This window comes from Hippoglossus hippoglossus, chromosome 4 (genome assembly GCF_009819705.1).
Source record: "Hippoglossus hippoglossus isolate fHipHip1 chromosome 4, fHipHip1.pri, whole genome shotgun sequence".
Lineage (NCBI taxonomy): Eukaryota > Metazoa > Chordata > Actinopteri > Pleuronectiformes > Pleuronectidae > Hippoglossus > Hippoglossus hippoglossus.
This window is the reverse complement of record NC_047154.1, coordinates 2,429,927-2,449,386: the sequence shown is the minus strand read 5'-3', so window position 1 is coordinate 2,449,386 and position 19,460 is coordinate 2,429,927. Positions and strand designations below refer to the sequence as shown.

At 40.6% G+C, this 19,460-nt stretch overlaps 1 protein-coding gene across 3 annotated transcripts in view; it reads right to left on the bottom strand.

The window, feature by feature from the left end:
- nlgn1 (neuroligin 1) overlaps positions 1-19,460 on the bottom strand; it is a 289,335-nt gene that overhangs the window by 7,539 nt on the left and 262,336 nt on the right. The window lies entirely within an intron of this gene.

Here is a 19,460-nt window from a genome sequence, read left to right as displayed (position 1 = left end):
AACAGCCCTACATGATTTAAGGTTCAAAGTACAAGTTGAAAGAAAATACATTATTGATTTATGAAGCAAATACACAGGTAATGTACAGAAGTTGCAACAGCTATTACAAGCATCTCTGCAGAGCATTCATGAATCAAATCACTAATTATTTAGAACAATTGCAGAAGTGAAAGATAAGAGATGGAAAATTAAAACATTTCCCTTTTCGTTACCATGACATTAGCTATAGTATCAGAAGCCATAACACATAGGTTGCTGATGATGGGCTTTAATTTTAATCACATATCCTCTTGCATGAATAAGACATTGAAAAGTTAAATTAACACTTATTTGTCAAAGAATTGACATTTATGTAATTAATATTCCCCACCTATGGAAAACTAGTTTATAATTAATTAACTCTCCAGAAAAAATGAAAAGGGAATAACACCACGGACACAACTATTCATTTATTTTGTTACTAATTTTCTTTTTGATCCCTTTGATTAAAAATAAATAAAATGAAACAAACAAAAGAATCAACTTTTGAACCTGCAGTGCAGATAACGAGGCAGATTTCTCCGCTGTGGAGGGAAAACCAACAAGCCTGACTGTTTAATCATTTCCTCCAATAAAACAAGAGTTATTGCCCCTTAGAGCCACTTAAAGTGGAGATACGCTAAATATAACAGAGACTCGTTTGGGAGAAAAGCATATTCAGCCCTGAACAGAGCTCACAATACAGATGATAAGGAAGCATCATGAAAACAGACCCTGCTTTGGTTAGAGCCACATGGAAGTCATCTTTTCTCAAAGAAAATAACTTAAAATTCAAAGCAATTTTGTTGTCAGTCTGACCAAACAAATTAGATGCTTCAAGTTGCCTCCATATTTATTTCAGCCAAAAATTTGAAGCAAAGAATAACAACGATCCCCCAACAGATCAGCTTCAGCCTTTCTTTTCCTACCTCCGCCTCTATCACATCTTTCATTTGATTACAAAATTATTTATAATAAAAATCCCACTCTAATGCCCGATGGATATGCTTACACAAAGACATAATGCTTCATGGTGTATTTTATCACCCTGCATAAATTTAATACTGTACACGTGAAACTCTGCTTCGACTGAAGGTCTTTTATGCTGTGATGAAGCGGGACATGTTTAGTAATAACTGATGTCTCAGACCCTCAAACCTACAAGGGATATTCACCATCTTGTCCAATATAAAGTCCTATCCAGTCAAGTTTTATTATCACCAACAGGACCAATGGCCAAATCTACAAAACTAGCACCCAGGTGGTGACAGGAGCTAACTGCAACATGGTAACACAACAGGTAATAAAGAAGCAGATATTCTTTATTGCTTGAAATCATTAGTCATTTATAGTAGTATATATAATATGTTAGCAATCATTACATGTAATTTTATGTCGGCTTTTATAGTCGCAGTACACCAAGCTCCTTTACAACAAACCCCCCTGTGTACGTCCCAACATCTGCCCTACTTCAGCCCCATCTCTATCTACAACCCCCCCTCCCTCTACCAGATACACCTCTCGGTGACCCCTGGTCACTGCGGCTGCATAAAGATCGACTGCTTGCGAGGTATGAATGAGCTGATGAGACAAGGCTTCTCAAGTATACCCATAGGAGAGCGTTGGTCTTTGAGAGCTATTTCATGTCCGGCCACCATTATCACTCCCATCCTGGTCCTATGATTTATATGCTAAAAGCTCCATTACCTGGCGTAGGCATCCAGGGAATCCCTCACACCCATCAGCCTCATCCATGAACTCTCCTTTACTCTCCACGCTCCCCCCCCCCCCATTCTCACATACAGTATTTCCTCCCCTGTCCTCTTCCGTGATCCTATTCTAACAACGGTGTCCCACTCTGTGGCTAAATGGAATGCTCATTACCTGGTGTCAGTCAACACTACTGTTCATTCCCACAGGGATGCACGCACACATTATGTATTGAGTCAAGCATCTGAGGAGCTACATGCTCCTGGAATAGGCTGCAGAAAGGGACGATGCCACGACTGGTACTAATGTTCCCATCATGAACAGAAAAAGGCCAGTGAGGAACATTGAGAGGCTTTGAACGTTGTATTTTCACAGGAGCATTAGTGGAATACTGAGATTTGTCATTCACCCCACTCTGCTGCTCTGTGTGTGTCTGTGTGTGTGTGTGTGTGTGTGTGTGTGTGTGTGTGTGTGTGTGTGTGTGTGTGTGTGTTTAATATATACTGTTCTGGCACTTATTATTTCAAATGCCCTCTACTTTGCCATTATTTTATTCACTGCTCAGCACTTCCTGCTTCAGATATTTCAGATTAAAAGTCTGACAGGCTTTTGGGCTGCTGGCAGGCTTTTAACGTGAAAGTTTGAGCGGGAAAAGGGTAAAGTTAAATTTCAGTTGTGGGAGAGTTGTGGAAATGTATCAATATGTCAATATCAATATGGAGAAAGTGTTAAGTTTGCAACGGCACGAAGAGGAAATTAGAAGCAGATAAAACAACGCCTGTCTTTACGAGCTCTGAAATATGTTTAAAGTATTATAAAATCATAATGTGTCATTTTAAACACTTCAGATGAAGGACTCTACAACACAACACACAACCAATTCCCAAAATGCGTGTGTGCAATCTGCATCACATTTCACATATCCATCCTGTCAGAGGCTGACAGCACCTGGTATAGGTGGAGTATGGATGGCGTTGGTCAGTCAGCCCAACAAATCCAGAATAATACATGTCAACATCTGCTGAATGCGTTGCCATGAAGTTTTTAACAGCTGTCCATGTTCCCCCCAGGATGAGCTGTAATCACTGACCATCCTCTCACTTTTATTCTAAGACCATCCTTCTCTAAAATGTATTCTCACATCACCAGCCTGAGTTACATGTGGTGTTTATGCTAATTAGCACGGGCGTTCTAAAACAAACATGTCAACACGATAAGACAGTAGACCTGCTCAACACCAGCATGTTAGCATTGTGACTATATTAGTATGCACACAGCTCTAAAAGTCTCACAGAGCTGCTGCAAGTTGAACCTACTATGTATGAAAGATTCATATAAACTCACAGTGTATGGTGAACCATTGTGACTGTATGTTAAGCCCATTTCATGCAGATTCTCATGACAATAGCATGTGATTATCAAATGCATTTTTATTGGATATGACATTATGAAATGAATTAATGTGACTGTTTAAGATGTATTCATGTGTGAGCATATATACGATTGTGATTAAAATAACCACAGTGCATATATTGTGCATATAATTCATTGACTATGTCCTTTGTTGCACTTAATGCAAAATATCAATATGAATGTTTTTATTCAAGGTAGGGTACAATGTGTGTTTTAAAGAATTATGAAGAATACACACATACCAATGCAGCAGCACATGCGCTTGTTAGTTTATTCTATCATGATGTCACCAGTTCACTGGTAGCATCTGACCACTCTCTCTCTCTCACACACACACACACACACACACACACACACACACGCACACACACACACACACACACACACACACACACACACTAGTTATATCACTTAACCTGAATATTTAGACCCCCTCACAAACAAATACAGGACACTTTGCCTCCGCACCCTCCCACTGACATCCGCAGACAGACACATCACTCGGCTGACTGTTTAATTGAGTTCATTCATTTTCTGTTCCCTTTCCGCCGGCTTATTTATTTATTTGTGTGTTCCTTGATCAAAGCCTAATCTGGTGGAAGCAACAGCAGCCATCTACAAGAGAGATTTTAATTGATTCAATTTAGCTGCAGTGCAGGGATGGGCTGGCAATCACAAGGAGCGAGGCAGGAAGAATGATTAGTACGGCAACAGTGGTGGGGCAGCAGGGGAAGGAACCCTCCCTCCCTCTCTGTCTCACCCACACACACACACACACACACACACACACACACACACACACACACACACACAGAGAGATACAATGAGCTACACGAGCTACAAATTCACCTTCACAGATGCACAGGTAAACAAATCACAAGGACCTGTTCATTAATATTTTTAACCCTCACTCTAAGTTAAATCTCATCCTCATACCGATCCCAACACTCAAACTGCTGCGTACTATAACTACAACCAAGTATAACACTGTTGCAGCAACATAGCCACAATAGGTTGGTGGGTTATATTCCTGATATTATATATGTTGTAATAATATTTGCTGCTCAGAAGGAAGCAAGGAGGAAGCAGACACACGTGAAAAGCACATGTGCAGTACTCGCAGGTTAAAATGGCCAAAAAAAAAAAAAACACAGGCTAGAGTTTTGAATTGATTTGCGCTCTCTCTCTCAGGTACAGGCTCTCGCAGCTTTGGTAATGCAACAGTGAGGCACAGGAGATTTACGAATTTACTGGAAATGTGGTTCTTAACAGTGAATAGACGCAGTTGTAAAGCTGCTCCGGATGATAAGATCCTGCCGACGGATACATTGAATCATAAGATTAACGTCCTCTTGAATGTTAAACAACTGACCTGAACCGCTGATAAACACATATATATATCGTTTCAAATACCTCAAGGTACTTTTGGGCACTTTGAAGGCTGCCATGCATTAGGAGCGACACCGTGTGCACATGGATCAATCTTTTAGTTTGGATAAAATAACATCAGAGGAGAAAAACATGGATAAAAATGACAGTTAATTTACAAGAAAGAGAGAAAGAAAGGAGGTGCTGAGGGTTAGGGGTCAACATAGAGTAAGACTGGGCCACTGGGATTACGAGCAAGTGTTAGCAAATGAATACTAACAAACACTATGAAGTCGAGGTGACTGACGAATATTGTGTTATTATTTGTATGCTGCTGAATCTCTATTGAAGCATCTGTTGTATTTGTTTGACATCATAACCTTAGACACAAAAAAATATGTTTTTCTGTCCACCCTGACCTGAAGATTAGGAGGCGAGAAAGGAAGTGGTTCTCACAGGAATTTGTTGCATGAAAAAAAGAGAATAATTTAGCTGCTAGGACTATAAACTACCTCCTAACAACCTTGCTCCAATTACTGAATGTTCCTATATCATGGTCCCACACATTCCCACACAACATGCAGTGTAGGAGGCAATGTATGATTTATGTGAACATACTGAACAAGCTAACTATTGTTTTTTTTCCTCACACTGCAAAAAAAAGGACTTGTTCTCTTAATGCATTTGAAAGCGAAGAAAATTATCTGATGATATAAGTACAATAAAGAAATATTTTTTGTGGGGGGGGGTGATGGGAAACCATTTCATCACCTTTTGGCTTCATGAGGGATTTTGCGCTCTAAGAATAAAAATAATTCTTAGGGAAAAAAATGCAAAAATAAAGATTTACATTATTTGGAGGCAGAGTGTTGAAACGCAATTAATTAAAACAAATGCAATGATAAAAAAATTACAACTCAAATCAAATATCAAGTAAAATCATTAATCAGCTATTATTGGATTGAACTACAAGCCGTGAATGAGATATCTTAACACACCGTCCCTCACTTCACTCGGCACGTTTCCCTCAGCGCTGTACGGCAGCATTCGCAGTGAGCTTATAATGCCCATGTCTTTGGCAACATGCTGTAAATGTTGAGTTTTTATCAGCCTTTGAGCTCTTATGAAGCCACACACACACACACACACACGCACACACGCGCACACACGCACACACGCACACACACACACACACACACACGCGCACACACGCACACGCGCACACACGCACACACACACACACACACTCAATTTTCTCCGGCTGTGTAGGATAGATCATATGTTTCTGTGTCTAAGGTTTGGCTAAAAGCCACCTTCCGTGATCACTGAGACTGCGATATGGCCGCTCGGCCTCTAAGCTCCCCGGGATGACAATACTGAGGTGAACCCTGATCCAGGAATCCAGCTTTTATCCCTGCTATCTCTGTCGAACCAGAGAGGGAAAGGCTAGACGAAGAGAAAGATGGTATTTCTTTTGATAATACTTATTTCTCTGCACACATCTATTTTTCACAGTCATGGTCTGTGTACCATAATCCTCTCTCTCTGTTCTCTCTCTCTCTCTCTCTCTCTCTCTCTTTCACTATCTGTCCTTTTGACTCTTGATGTCAAGAACGACAAAATAAGAAAAAACACCAGCCAGAGAGAGTGAAGGGGGGGGGGGGGGGGGGTAACCATCACCGATGCAGGTAAACTGGAGAAAAATGAAAGTTTGACAGTGTAGATAAACAGGCACTCAGGGAACAAGAGACTGGGGCTTGAAAAGAGGTAGAGGAAGTCAAAGGAAGAGACAGAACGGGTGAAAAAAAAAAGCAGATTAGAGAGCAAATGATTTATGGATATTTTTAGCCTATTTCAGTCCCTGTAGACAAATGTCCAAGCAGACAGTGTTACAACTGTCGACAGAGTTTTATTCATATCCAGTGTTTTAATAATGACTCTTTAATGCCTAGATATTCCCTCAACAGTCCAACTGATTCCATCCCTGTATCACAGGAATGGTAAAATCTCCTGACACAACACAGATGGAAAATGTGGAATTCTGGGAGGGTGTTTCATTGTGGCTGGATGACCTATTGATCTATATATGATAATAATTATAGGACTTTATAAAGTTCTGCCCTTGTGATGCTAATTGAAAAGTCTGTATGCTGCTCACTATCTTCACCAAACTCCCCTCTCCTCTCTGCCCATCAGTCTGTAGATGTCTGCTTAGAACAAATGGTGCAACACCAGCTCCTAATATTTACAGTGCCTCAGCAGTACTCCATCTATATCTGCTCGCTCCACACTGCAACCCTGAAGACAACGGCAGGCTGAGGGGCAAACTGGATAGGGAAATATGCTGATGAGGCACAAAGCATTCCTCACTGGAAATAATGAATACGGAGCTACAGGATATTCAGTCATTCAACCCTTATTTAGACAGCACTGGGGGACCAACGCAGAGCACACACTCTTTTTCAGGTGAGCCCTGTTCACATGGTGACGGTGAAAAACTGCGTCGGCGGCAAAATGTTGGTAAGCATTAAAAGGTAGAGTGTATTATCATGAGAGTACATGAAATATGTGCGCAGGACCTTTTTCTTAAAGGTACGCCTACATGACATGTAGCAACACAGATGAAAGCTTTTTATGTCTAAACTGTCATGTGACAACAGGTGCTGTGGTTCAGGTGGGGCCAAAAATACAAATAATGTTACTCGATGTGCAATACATATCAAAATAGCAATAAAAGTATTTTTGTAATGTTTCCATTAAAATGTGACAGTAAACAGGTTGATTTCAGGTTCCCCCTTAAATCATAATGTTAATGAAATAGATAATATCACCAGGTAGATGCTAACTCTCTTGTTCGGGGCCTGGTCGAGGTGCACAGTGGGTTTCCCTGTAAATCCGTTGCCTACTGCTGCAGGAAACTGCATTGATATGAACAGAGTTTGGTGTTCTGTGGAGTGCAGTTGAATTGCAAAGTTAAGTGATAATCCGCTGTGGGCTCATCACTGCAATATCAAACTATACTCCTTGTCACTGAGCGTACAACTTAACAACCTATGGAGTTATGAGAACATGCAAACCAACAATTCTAAAACATCCAATAGTATTTTAAGGTTATCAACGGATCACATGACAACTTTGATGTGGGGGTCACTGCAATTATTTTACTAATTATTCTAGTTTTTACGGGCTGCAGCTTTACTGAAGTTCATTTTCACTGTTCTTATTGGATTGGTGTTGTTTCCGTGAGCAGGCAACTGTTTCCAGTGAGAAAGCTCGGATAAACCCACTGTTTGCTATCTACTCAGCACTAAGTGCAAGAATGACACAATAAGTAGAAAATGAACATAATTTAAGATATGTTTTCTTCACAGTCAGATTTTTCTGAGTTGGTGGCGACCAAAATGGAGTGCATTGAATGCTAAGAGTTTTCACTACCACCTTAAATGGTCTTTCATAACGCTATATTACAATGTTACTGCAGCTTTAAATAAGAACAGGAAAGAAGGAAATATCACAATTTAATTTTGACGGAAAGCAAATGAATATAAGTAGCCAGAATAAAGGGAAAAGAGCTGTCCCTACAATTGTGTGTGTGTGAAACTGTTACAGACATACAAATATACACAGCACAGAGGATACAATGTCTGAGTCATTTTTCCTTCTTCATCCACTAACTAATTCAGTTACTAAGACAGCTGATGTGCATAATTGCGTGCATGAGTGTGTCTGAATTTGCATTCCAAAGGTCCGACTTATCTTCAGTGAGTAAACCAATGCCACAGAAGTTAATGTCCATTTGAATAATACAACCAGAGAGAGAGAGAGAGAGATAAGCTGCAGAGAGAGGTAAATGTACGTGTGTGTGTGTGTGTTGACGCGTATTTATTCAACCTATCAGATCCTCATCACTCAAACTCTGTCATTATAATCTGTGCAGCTGACAGTGGGCAAAGAAATAAACTGGTGGCAGTGTGCTGTGTGATAATAAGCAACACATCCGGAGTAAATGAATAATGCAGAATAAACTGTGCAAACTAAGGACAGATCAAATTCACGCTAAGTCACCGTACATAGCAGCTGTTGGAAGATACACACACACACACACACACACACACACACACACACACACACACAGCTGGTTAACATAGCATGTGACAGGCTGTAAGTCAGGGGTGTCTTTTACTGTAAATATTTTATGGTAAATGCCGAACCCCCCCTCTCTCTGTCACATGCCAGCTAATATTTCAAACAGCGATATGTAGCAACACCTCAGTGTTTAATCACAGCTATCCTTTCCTCCATATATTTATCAGTCCATCCATCCATCCATCAATCTCTGCCCCGTGCCAAGCTCACCCGCAATCTATACTTCCATGTTTATCAAATCTTCTCTTCCTCTCTACTTCCTTCTATCCTCCCTCCCTCCCTTCCTCCCGTTGCAAATCAAATTATGCTGTCAACTTCAAAAATGAAATGAGCCAATGTTCATATTTCTTGTTCTGCACAAACACAAACATGTGTTAATTTGTGTTGCTGCCCTAACAGATTTGCCCGCAGGACAAGCTGGTGTAGATTACCCCCCTCTGCTGGGTTGAAGGCAGTGAGGGAGGAGGAGGAGGAGGATTTGTCTGTGTGGGTGAGGATGTGATTGAACTGTTACTCAAGCGTTGTAGAGTGAATACATAATAGCCTCTAATTAAAAAAATGTAAATATATATAGGCTTTTTCCTTAATCGTGTTGAGAGTTAAGAACAGGGGATGTCGCAACTTGTTAAGCCCTTTAAGACAAATTGTGATTTGTGAATATGGGCTTTACAAATAAAATGTGATTCCAGACTAAAGACACATATACTCCCACTACTACTTGGATGATATATGGCTTGTTCTTAGATAATATCATCAGGGTTATGGATATCTATATCTATATCTATATCTATATCAATATAGATATAGATAGAGAGAAAGAGGGAGAGAGAGAGAGAGAGAGAGAGAGAGAGAGAGAGAGAGAGAGAGAGAGAGAGAGAGAGAGAGAGAGAGATTACGTTTTCCTCTCCAGAATTAACATTAAATGATCCTGAAATGTCAATGCAAGTAAGATATAATCAATCTGTTCAAATGATCAAATGAGTTGAAATAAAAGTAATTCCTAAATAAGTGGAAATGAAAAGGCACAAAACAGAAATGTTAATGAACCTTACTTACAAGTCTTATTCTTAAGCCTGACAAATGTTGAACAATAGACTGGAAAATGTCTTCAAAAATAGGGACATGAAAATCAGATAGTTCTTTTTGAGGAAAGTTTCTAAAACGGTTTCCTTAGTATTGCACTTCCATAAAGTTGAACAGCAAACTTTGATTTAAATAAGAAGGGTTATTGATGCAGTACAGACCCAAGTATTGTGATAAGCTTAAAAAAAAAAAAACACTTCCCAGGATGCAACATTTCTTAATCAACACATCTTTTGTTAGACTCTTGCCTGATAAAGATAATAATTGATTTCTTTACAAATGAAAAAAAATACCTGTTGTCTCGTAATCTACCAAAACCTTAGACAGATAAAATAGAGTGATATTTGGACATGTAGTTTATTTTTGTTTTCTTTGTAAGGGACTTGAAACTCCAAAGACATGCACCTACACTCTTCCCAGAATATAATTGGTACTCCGTTTGATGACTAAATAAATGTATTAAACTGATGGAGTTTATCTTTAAGCCCTGTCGGGTGTCTCAGAAATGGATTACAATTCCAATAAAAAGCAAAAGTATTTTCTGAAGTGTTTAATATTGGGCTTTATATTTTCTTCCATATTCTCCAACAACTCCAGACTCATAAACGTTGATGTGCAGGTGAAATTGATTTAGATGGATAATCCATTACAATAAACATTGTGTCTTTTTTTGCTGTTGTCAAAGTTTGGTTGTCACTGGGAATGAAATATTTCCAGCTATGAGAGATGTCTTTGTGCATTGGTTGATGTTTTTCGCATTTTCAATGAACCCTACATTAAAAATAAATATACAACACAAAAAAATCTACTTTCCAGCTATCTTTGTCTTAAAACACATACCACTGTACTATACTGCTACCTTGTAGGAGCTCGTCTCTGCCAAGTATATTCACTTCGTACTTGTGTACTTCAATATATTCTTAGAGGCTTCTTCTTTATCCATGGTGTTTTGGATTGTGCTCCATTTGTACATCACTCTGACACTTTGGACCAAAATATCTAACACATGTAAATGCAGAATTACTCTTTGTATTTTCCATTGATGCAAACAACTTTGAGTTGCCAGGTTCCGTTGAAAAGATGAAAAAGTACGCAGTCTAATCCGGCCGCTTTACTCATCTGTCACAAAGAGAAGACTGATTCTTTAAAGGTAATATTTCATACAATTACTTTGAGGTTTGAGGGAATAACAAACACAACCTCCAGAGACACAACAAGAAAGAAGCAAGCTGGCAAGTGGCCCTTAAACCTGAGAGGTGTCAGGTAGAGGTAATGCAGTTGTACCTGCCGGTTGATTAGAAACATCGCATAATGCATTATCATGCTACTATACGGTTAAACAACAAAAGGACAAAGTTGCAGTTTGACAAAATAAGCAATTACAAGAAAATGACATCTGGTGTGTTTTCTAGGACATGAAAAAGAAAAGCATTTTTGTTTAGTCGAGAAACAAAAGCGACAAAGCTCGGCATGTCGGGAGGAGGTGAGGCTGTGCAACTTCACTACAGGGTGGGAGGGAAGGGGAGGGAGGGATGCACACTGTGTGCGTGTGTGTGTTTATGCATGCGTGCATGTGTTGAGTCCTGATGTGAATGCTTAAGCAGCTTCCTTTCTTAGCACAGGAACATTATTAGCATAGGGCGAGGACTGCGCCCCGGAGTGTGGAAGATGAAAACAGAGTGGCAAAAACCAAACGGAGAGAGAGCAAGACATTTTAGTGAGAGAGAAAGAGAGAGAGAGAGAGAGAGAGAGATTGAATGAAGAGTGTGAGCAGAGGATGACAATGTGAGAAGAGGAGAGTGGGAGGTGCCGAGTGAGAAAGAGAAGGAGAAAGAGAGAGAGGGGGAGAAAAAGAACAGGGAGGCAGGAAGGAAGAGGGCACTTGCAGAGGAAAGTGGCATTTCAGAAAAACATGCACCCTGCATAGGTAGTGAAGTCAAAGATAGCTCTGACACGTTCATTCCTGTGAATGGATAATAAAATAAAGATGGGGGCGGAAAGACGGACAGGGGCAGAGAATGGATGTTTAATGGCCTCCACTCTAAGGCTTTGGTGAAGCTAACAGAGAAAGGATTTGGAGAGTATCTAAAAAGCATTCTTGGTGAGGTACGTTGAGGTCTGTGACGCTTCCAGAGACTGTTACTGTAACTGCAACTGGCTGCTACTTTTGAGGTGCGGCCATGGTCGTGTTGCAGCCAACCCCTGAGTGTACTGTAATGAGCGCGGGTCCGTTCCTTATATTGATAGATGCAGTATGTCGACAACTTCTAACTGGGGAGAATATCCGACAAAAGTTTACTAGTCTCTGCTAAGCATAATGCTAATAGTCTTTTCTTACTGGTAAGAAAATAAAGCAGGATGCATCACACCCCGATTAGGATGATATTTCCTGGTAAGCACTGGATTCAATTTTCTGGTTGTGAAGTTCTGGGCTCAAAGTATTTTCAGCTTCATTACTATCTGGTCTTCAAAACCCATATAGGCCATTCTCCAGCAACATGTTGCTAAAATCTTGAGGCAAGGTGCCTTTTAGATATGCATGTCTCTTCTAAGAGCAGCATAAGCCGCTTAGTGCTTTTATAGCGATGGCACTCAGATGGATTCAGAGGCACAGCAGAGAGGAGAGGAGACAGAATATGTTCTCCATGTTATCTCACGCTGTATGAGCTGAATGAGAAACCCCAGGACAAGGTGGGACAGGAAAGACAAAATGAAGAATGAGGAAAGAAAGGGAGAAAAAAAATCAAGTGAGACTAATATTTCTCTCTACAGGTTCTCTCACCATCAGCCCGGAGATGTCACTGCAATTCATTTGCATTAATTCAGCCTGAATATCCGCTGATGATGATCTTGGAGGGAATCCAGAGAACAAGATAACAGAGATATACGCTCATGTGCTGTGGTGGAAAGTAGCAAAGCATATTAATGTACTATAATTATACCCTTACATTTCAGAATGGTGTCGTATAGTCCACGTGCAGGACTCTACAACACCATACCAAATAAAATGAAGCTGATCTACAGCCTCCTCCCTGATCTACACCCTGGACTGACCTGTTTGAGCCCCATCTTTGCCTGGTCCTGGATCTTTTTTATTGTTTCCAGCCACCAATCACAAGCCTGTCTGACCCATTGCTCCAGCTGATAAAAGCTTATGAACCTGTCAGGTGGCTTCATGGGAGAGTCCAGCTCGGTGTCTCTGTTACGATGTTAAGGTTATATGTGTGATAATAAACTTTCAAAGTTAACTGAAGTCTTTTGGTGTAAATTATTGTAGCCAATGTGGGAGGCGCACATACTTTTATTTTGTCTTGCAGATGCTGGAAATGTCATCACGTCTGATTGGTTAGCAGCTGAGGTGTGTTTAATTTTGACAGGCATGAGCAGTGCAGCCAGGTTGTTTGGTTATTGTTTTCCTTTTCTCCAGCAGCCTTTGTAAGTTCGTGCAAATTTGGTGTTTTGCTTGGTTAGTTTCATGGTTTTGTGCCACCCGCAGCCCTTCTCTTTGTCCCTCTCATGTTGAGTTGAAATGCTCGGCAGAGAGCTGGTGACCTCTACTTGTCGGTTCACGAAACAAATGGTGGCCGGTTCACATTGGCAGCTGTTTCCACCACACAGTTGTAAGACGTCAGTGAGTATAAGAGCATAGAAAAATGATTATTTACAGCACAGTTGATTCTGCATTATAAGTAATTTTACAATTGAGCATACCAATTTACTTACATTTATTTTGATAGACTTAACAAAGGAAAGATGAAATGCTTGGTTATGCTATGAATCCCCATTATCATAGATTTGTCTGCATGCTGTTGGGTGCTGGCATGTTGTGGGTTAATCTGAGCTCTCTTGAAGTTATGAAAAGCTCCTGCTGCTGCTGGAAAAGAGGTTGATGAGAGAAAAGATAAATAATGAGTTCAAAGAGGTAAGTAAGGAGAATGGCACGGCCAGGGCGATTGTTCTTGGCGGATGCCGCACTCTGAGCGACCGCTATCAGGTCACGGCTATTGGCTTCATTGTTGTGGTGAAAGACATATCGATGAAGAAAATAACCTTCATGACTCGCCCACACTGCTGAATGATGCTGAAATGCTTGTCAAGAAGGGAAATGTTTAAAATGTAGGTGGGAGTCCTCTTCTTCTCAGGTTTAATGCAGCGAGGCTTTCAACCATATGTAAATGAATACCGGTGACATTTGGGGGCATTTGACGTCTTTCCGTTTCTTCCTATTACTCCTTTACTCTGTCACCTCTCGTCTCTCTCATGAGTCATATTTCATCGGCATGAAAGAAAAGAAAAGAAAAAAAACATATCGCCCAAAGACACAGAGCAAAAGATCAACATTTTACATGAAATCCCCTGCTCTCCTTGTACAAAAGTCTCTCATCTGTTCTCTCGGCGTCTCTCCTCGACTGTCAGCCTCTCCTGTCTAATGAGACCCCAGCCACTCAGGAAGTGGTGTCGCCTCTGTGGCCGCCTGTTGCCTCCGGTCATAAACAGGCTGGTGGGAAAATGTCAGCTCACCTCTTGCACTGTCTCAAACACACGCACGTACGGCCCTCACCTCGAAGACACATACTCTCATGCATAATGCTACGAAATCACAACCTCCATTGTCCTTCCTCCTCTTGTAAAACTCACATGCACATTCACAGTACAAAAAATATATATATATATATCCACATGTTGTTTGTCGCCTCCGCTCACTTAAATAAGCACAGCAGCATGTCCCCACTGTGAAAACACTTCCTAAATACCCGCACATAATCGCACACAAAGTGACACACACACACACACACACACACACACACACACACACACAAACACACTGGTCCCAGTCGCCTGATTGGTGGCTGGAGAAAAGGTTACTCGTCCGGATGGAACACTCTGCTCTTTTCTCTCTTCTTCTTTTTTGTCAATTTGTGTGAGTCTCAGTAAAGGTTAGCTTCGCCGCAGCACTTCTCCGTGGTTGTTTTTTTTTGTTTTTTTTTTTCATTCTTTGGCCTTTGCTTTTTCTGACTCCGCTTGTGTTTCTCCAGTGAGAATCTAGTTTGAGCCTTAAGTGGAGGCTGCTAAAGAAGCACGGAGGGCAGGAGAGAAGCAATACAAAAGCAGGCTTCCTAAAAGTGAATGAAGAGCAGAACTAGCGACTGGCATGCTGCCTGCTATAATGATCTAACTTCCCCGCAATATGGACAACAAAAACAATAGTAATACCAGTGGACGTATTCAGTCTAAAGTCAACTGCTGCAACTGGGTTTGTCGGAGAAAATGTGTTAACATACTTCTATATAATGTGCTTTTAATTAGTGTCTGGACTGTCACTTTGAAGTGCACTGTGGTGTTTAAGTTGAGGCGTTCACACATGAAGTGGTTGATCATGTCGGGTTAATTAGCTTGACTCTGTGCACGCTCACGTGAGAATGCTTTCTGTCCAGGAAAGCTCTGGCCACAGGTGCATTCGAGGGGAAAATCTCAATTATCCTTCACATATACACGCTAACCTTTACATTCCATAGAACTTTTAGTCGGTGCAGGGTCGAGCGTCTATCTTATCTGTGGTGACTGCATCCATTCACAATAAATGAATGAATTCAATGTGACATGTGAAACTGTGTCTGTATACAAGACTGTCAGATGAGAATTATCAGCTGCTCAAATGCGGAAGCAAAGCTAAGAATGATTCACTTATGCTAAATGTTAAATAGTCTGTATTCACATAGCACTTTTCTAGTATTGATGACATTCATACAGTTCATCCATGTGCAGCACTTTATCATGTCACTGACACACAGCCGTCATTTATGGTGAGTGGACAACCCGCTCTACCCCCTGAATTATATGGTAAATAGTCTGTATTTATTTTGTAGGGCACTTTTCTAGTCTTGATGACCACTCAAAGCTCTTTACAGTACAGTATGCTATTAACCCATTCACCTGTACATTCATAGAGTGCATCTATGAGCAGCACTTTACCATACATCAATCAGCCGTCACGGGCAATTTGGGGATCAGTATCTTGCGCAGCAATCAAACTGCCAACCTTCTGGTTAGTGGACGACCCGCTCTATCCCCTGGCCTCACTTATGCCACCCCGTATGTCAATCTAAACCATCAGAGTTTATATAAGCTTCATTTAATTTTGGGCAATGCTGCTCTGTTTTATCTACACTAAATGGCAACAAATCTATTTCTGCCAATAGTAAGTATTTACACACTTACACAGGTATTTATTAAGGCACCTATAGTTCTGTAGATCAAGTCATTTGCAAAAGCACATCTTCAATTGAGGCCATCAGTAGAACAAAGAGGTGAACAGCTAGTTCTTCTTTTCCCTAGCTTGACATCATTAGTAAACTGTCCTAATTCTATTCATATGTCCATGATTAAAGGCATTCCTCAATCGTCTATCCAACCATCGACCATCTGTGTCTTCAATAAAGCTTTGTGTTGAAACTTGACTTCTCTTGACTTGTTTTTCATGGTATTCATGTTATTACATTAGATTCAGCTGAAAAAAATCCTTCAATGACTTAGAATGTGGATTATTGTAAAGCATTGCAATGCAGTACATTAAAGCATTTAAGGCGAGGTTTATGTTCCTTTAGGCTATGGAAGGATTATCAGTTTTTCTCAGTGTTTACATTTACTTGGTGCATATGATGCTGGCAAACAGGCTGTGTGACAGACTTGGCTGATTTATTATCAATATTATGCATCTGCATGTGACTGGAACAGTCCCACTGTCTCCTCTGACTCTATGTAGCCCTGGTGTGTCTCAAGTGTCCACACCGATGGAGACCTGGTCACTCCATCTGACGTGACATCCTCCTCTCACTTGTACAGGTACAAACAAAACCAACAAACAAAAAAAGATAAAAGAAACAGAAAAGAAGTAAGAAATCTATGAAGCTGATTTATCATGTGTGCTAATTTTTCAAACTGGTAATAGAAGCCATCTCTGACAACTGCTCTCATCTTTGCTCCATGTATGTGGGTCTAGAGTAACATCCATAGTTGAGGACTAACAGCTGCTAGCAGCCTAGCTGCTGCTAACTCACTGGTTTGAAACTTGTAGCATGTAGTTATTATTTACACCTACATAGTTGTTGTAAATGGAACAACAATTGCATTTATCTTTGTGTTCAATGTGGTAACATTGTATCGCGACCTCCTCTGAAGGGGGTTTGACTGATCTGATTACACTCTGTGCTTTGTGCCTTTGCTTCATGTACACCTGCATGTTCATGTGGTCAAGCTCCAACCAGTCGCAATCCAATCATTGTGATCATGTTAAATTACTTTAATATCAGGTGTAATTGGTGTATCTGATGTATGGACACGTATGTATTTGTCCAAAGTTAACTAAAGACCCATGGCTGAATAAGGACATGTGTATCCCACACCAGTTCCTCAATAAACGTCAGACACATAGAAGGCAATGTTTGTCTTCCAGGTGTTTGTTTACAAGACTGCCACAGCAAACTGTTGCTGATCTCTGATCTGATCTGACTTGATGAAAAATCCTTTACTGAATCCTTTATTTAGGATGTGAGCATAAACCGGTGCTGTACAGTGTGTTGCGAGGACACAAGTCTTTCTATAACACGTTAGTCAGAAACATGATGCAGTGGCATGCCTCAGAGTTTTCTTCTTTCTTTTAGAAAGAAAATGTTTAAAATGGCAGAAAAGGTTTAAAATGGAAGAAATGACTGTTGTTGAGATACAATTATTTGACAATATTTGCAGTTTATGAAATGTTTTCAAAAATGTTTGTGTCCTGTGGGTACGTAGTGGATAGTAAAAATGTTTAAGTGTCAGTATATATTCTACTGTGTACTGTGATGAAGCATTCATACATTTATCTACATCTTTCTTTGAAGATGACCTTAATTTACTCATTCAAATTGAGGGAAATTTGATCTGAATTACTGAATATTCAGTAAGCATCTTTCTGCCTATCTCTAGGATCAGTTCCTAGGATCAGTTCAGTAAAACACTGCCTGGCAGGCAGTGTTTTACATGTTTGTGTGTGCATCATGGCTAACTCACATGTGGCACTGGTTTCACACTTATTCAGAAAGTACTGTTACAGTCCCATTACATATGCAAGATCCTATTCAGCACATGACCAGAGAGGGCAGTATCTGAAGGTAAGGTCAGAAGCAGTTTTGGAAACCTACTTTCAATTTAAATGTCGGGGGATCGGGACACATGGATGACACCACAGGAGCAGTATGGAGGCATGTGATGGTTTTTCTGATGTTGTATTACATCTGAAGAAGGACTCACCATTGACTTCAATTGCATTGGTTTCTGCTCTAACAAGGTTTACCCCTGACACTCCAGAAGGGTTTTGTGGACTCAAACACTTCACCCACCCCCCCCATCGGCATAGGGGTGAGTAGATAATGAGTGAATTTTCATTTTTGGATGAACTAATCCTTTAAACAACCCTCCACCAACAAAAAATACAAATATTCACCAATACTAAGCAGTATACATGCTTGTAATACCTTAACATGAGTGGTTTTTGGAGGACGTATATGTGAAAAAATAAGAAAAATTCACCAGTCGCTATTGAAGGAGATTTTAGACAAAGAGAAAATACCAGACACCAGACTGGTCTATAGAGGGAGAGACAGAAAAGGACTGCCGGCCCCAGCCATGTTCGCTCGACGATCTGTCCTCATTTGTGGTGTCCAGCAGAGACTTTGACTTGGCTTTCCATTTCACCGCTTTCCATCTGAGCTGTAGCCTCCATACTGAGCTGACAGATTCACATGCACGCACCGTAGCAGATGAAAACCAAAAAAATAAGTCATCAAGAGTGAGTCCGTATAAAAAAATTCTGCAGACAAACTGGAATCTACAAAAAAAGGGAGAAAAAATAGGGTGACAGCCCAAAAAAAAGAAAAATGCAAAAAACAAACAAACAACAAGAAAAAATAAATCTTTCAGATGTGACATGACAAAGCTAAAATTATATCTGGAACTGTGGAAGGAGCAGCAGAAGGGTTTAGCTTTGATTTGTGAAGCCCATCACTGTCCAGACTATGAGCGTTCCTCTGGTGGGAGGATTTCTTCTGATTAAAAACCATTTGTCTCGAGAAGAGACGATGGATTTGACGTTGAGCGAAGACAGTCAGAGAAGAGAGTCCTGCTACAATGGCTGTCTCATATTTCTGTGTGTACGCCTCTAACTCTGTAAGCCCTCATACATTTTCATCTCCTTTTATTTCGACGGGTAAATCCATCTGAACAGGAAGCGGTGAGGAGGTAGAGTACAAGGACAAGAGATATTAAAATGTGACAGTAAATGTTACAAGTATGATAAAAAAAAAAGGAGCGTGGGATTTGATCAAATGATAAAAGAAAATACGATGTCCATGTTTTTCTTGCTGTTCCTCTTGCCTCAACTCGGTCTCGCCATTTTTCTTCTTCTCTGTCTCTTTCTCTGCCGCCCACACACCCTCGCTCTCCAGAATCACAATGTCATTTCATGGCCCAGACACTCTCCTCTCTCTGCTGCACTCTTACACTCTCGCACATATCTAGTTATCGATCCGTTCCTCCTCATCACACTGCTGGATGACTCATAATCCACTTCATTATTCCACCTACCACACGCATGCATGCTGGCTGACTGTCACACACACACACACACAAACAAACACACAACCGCAGGGAGGTGAGCAAACATGCTGGCATTTGTGCAGGTACAC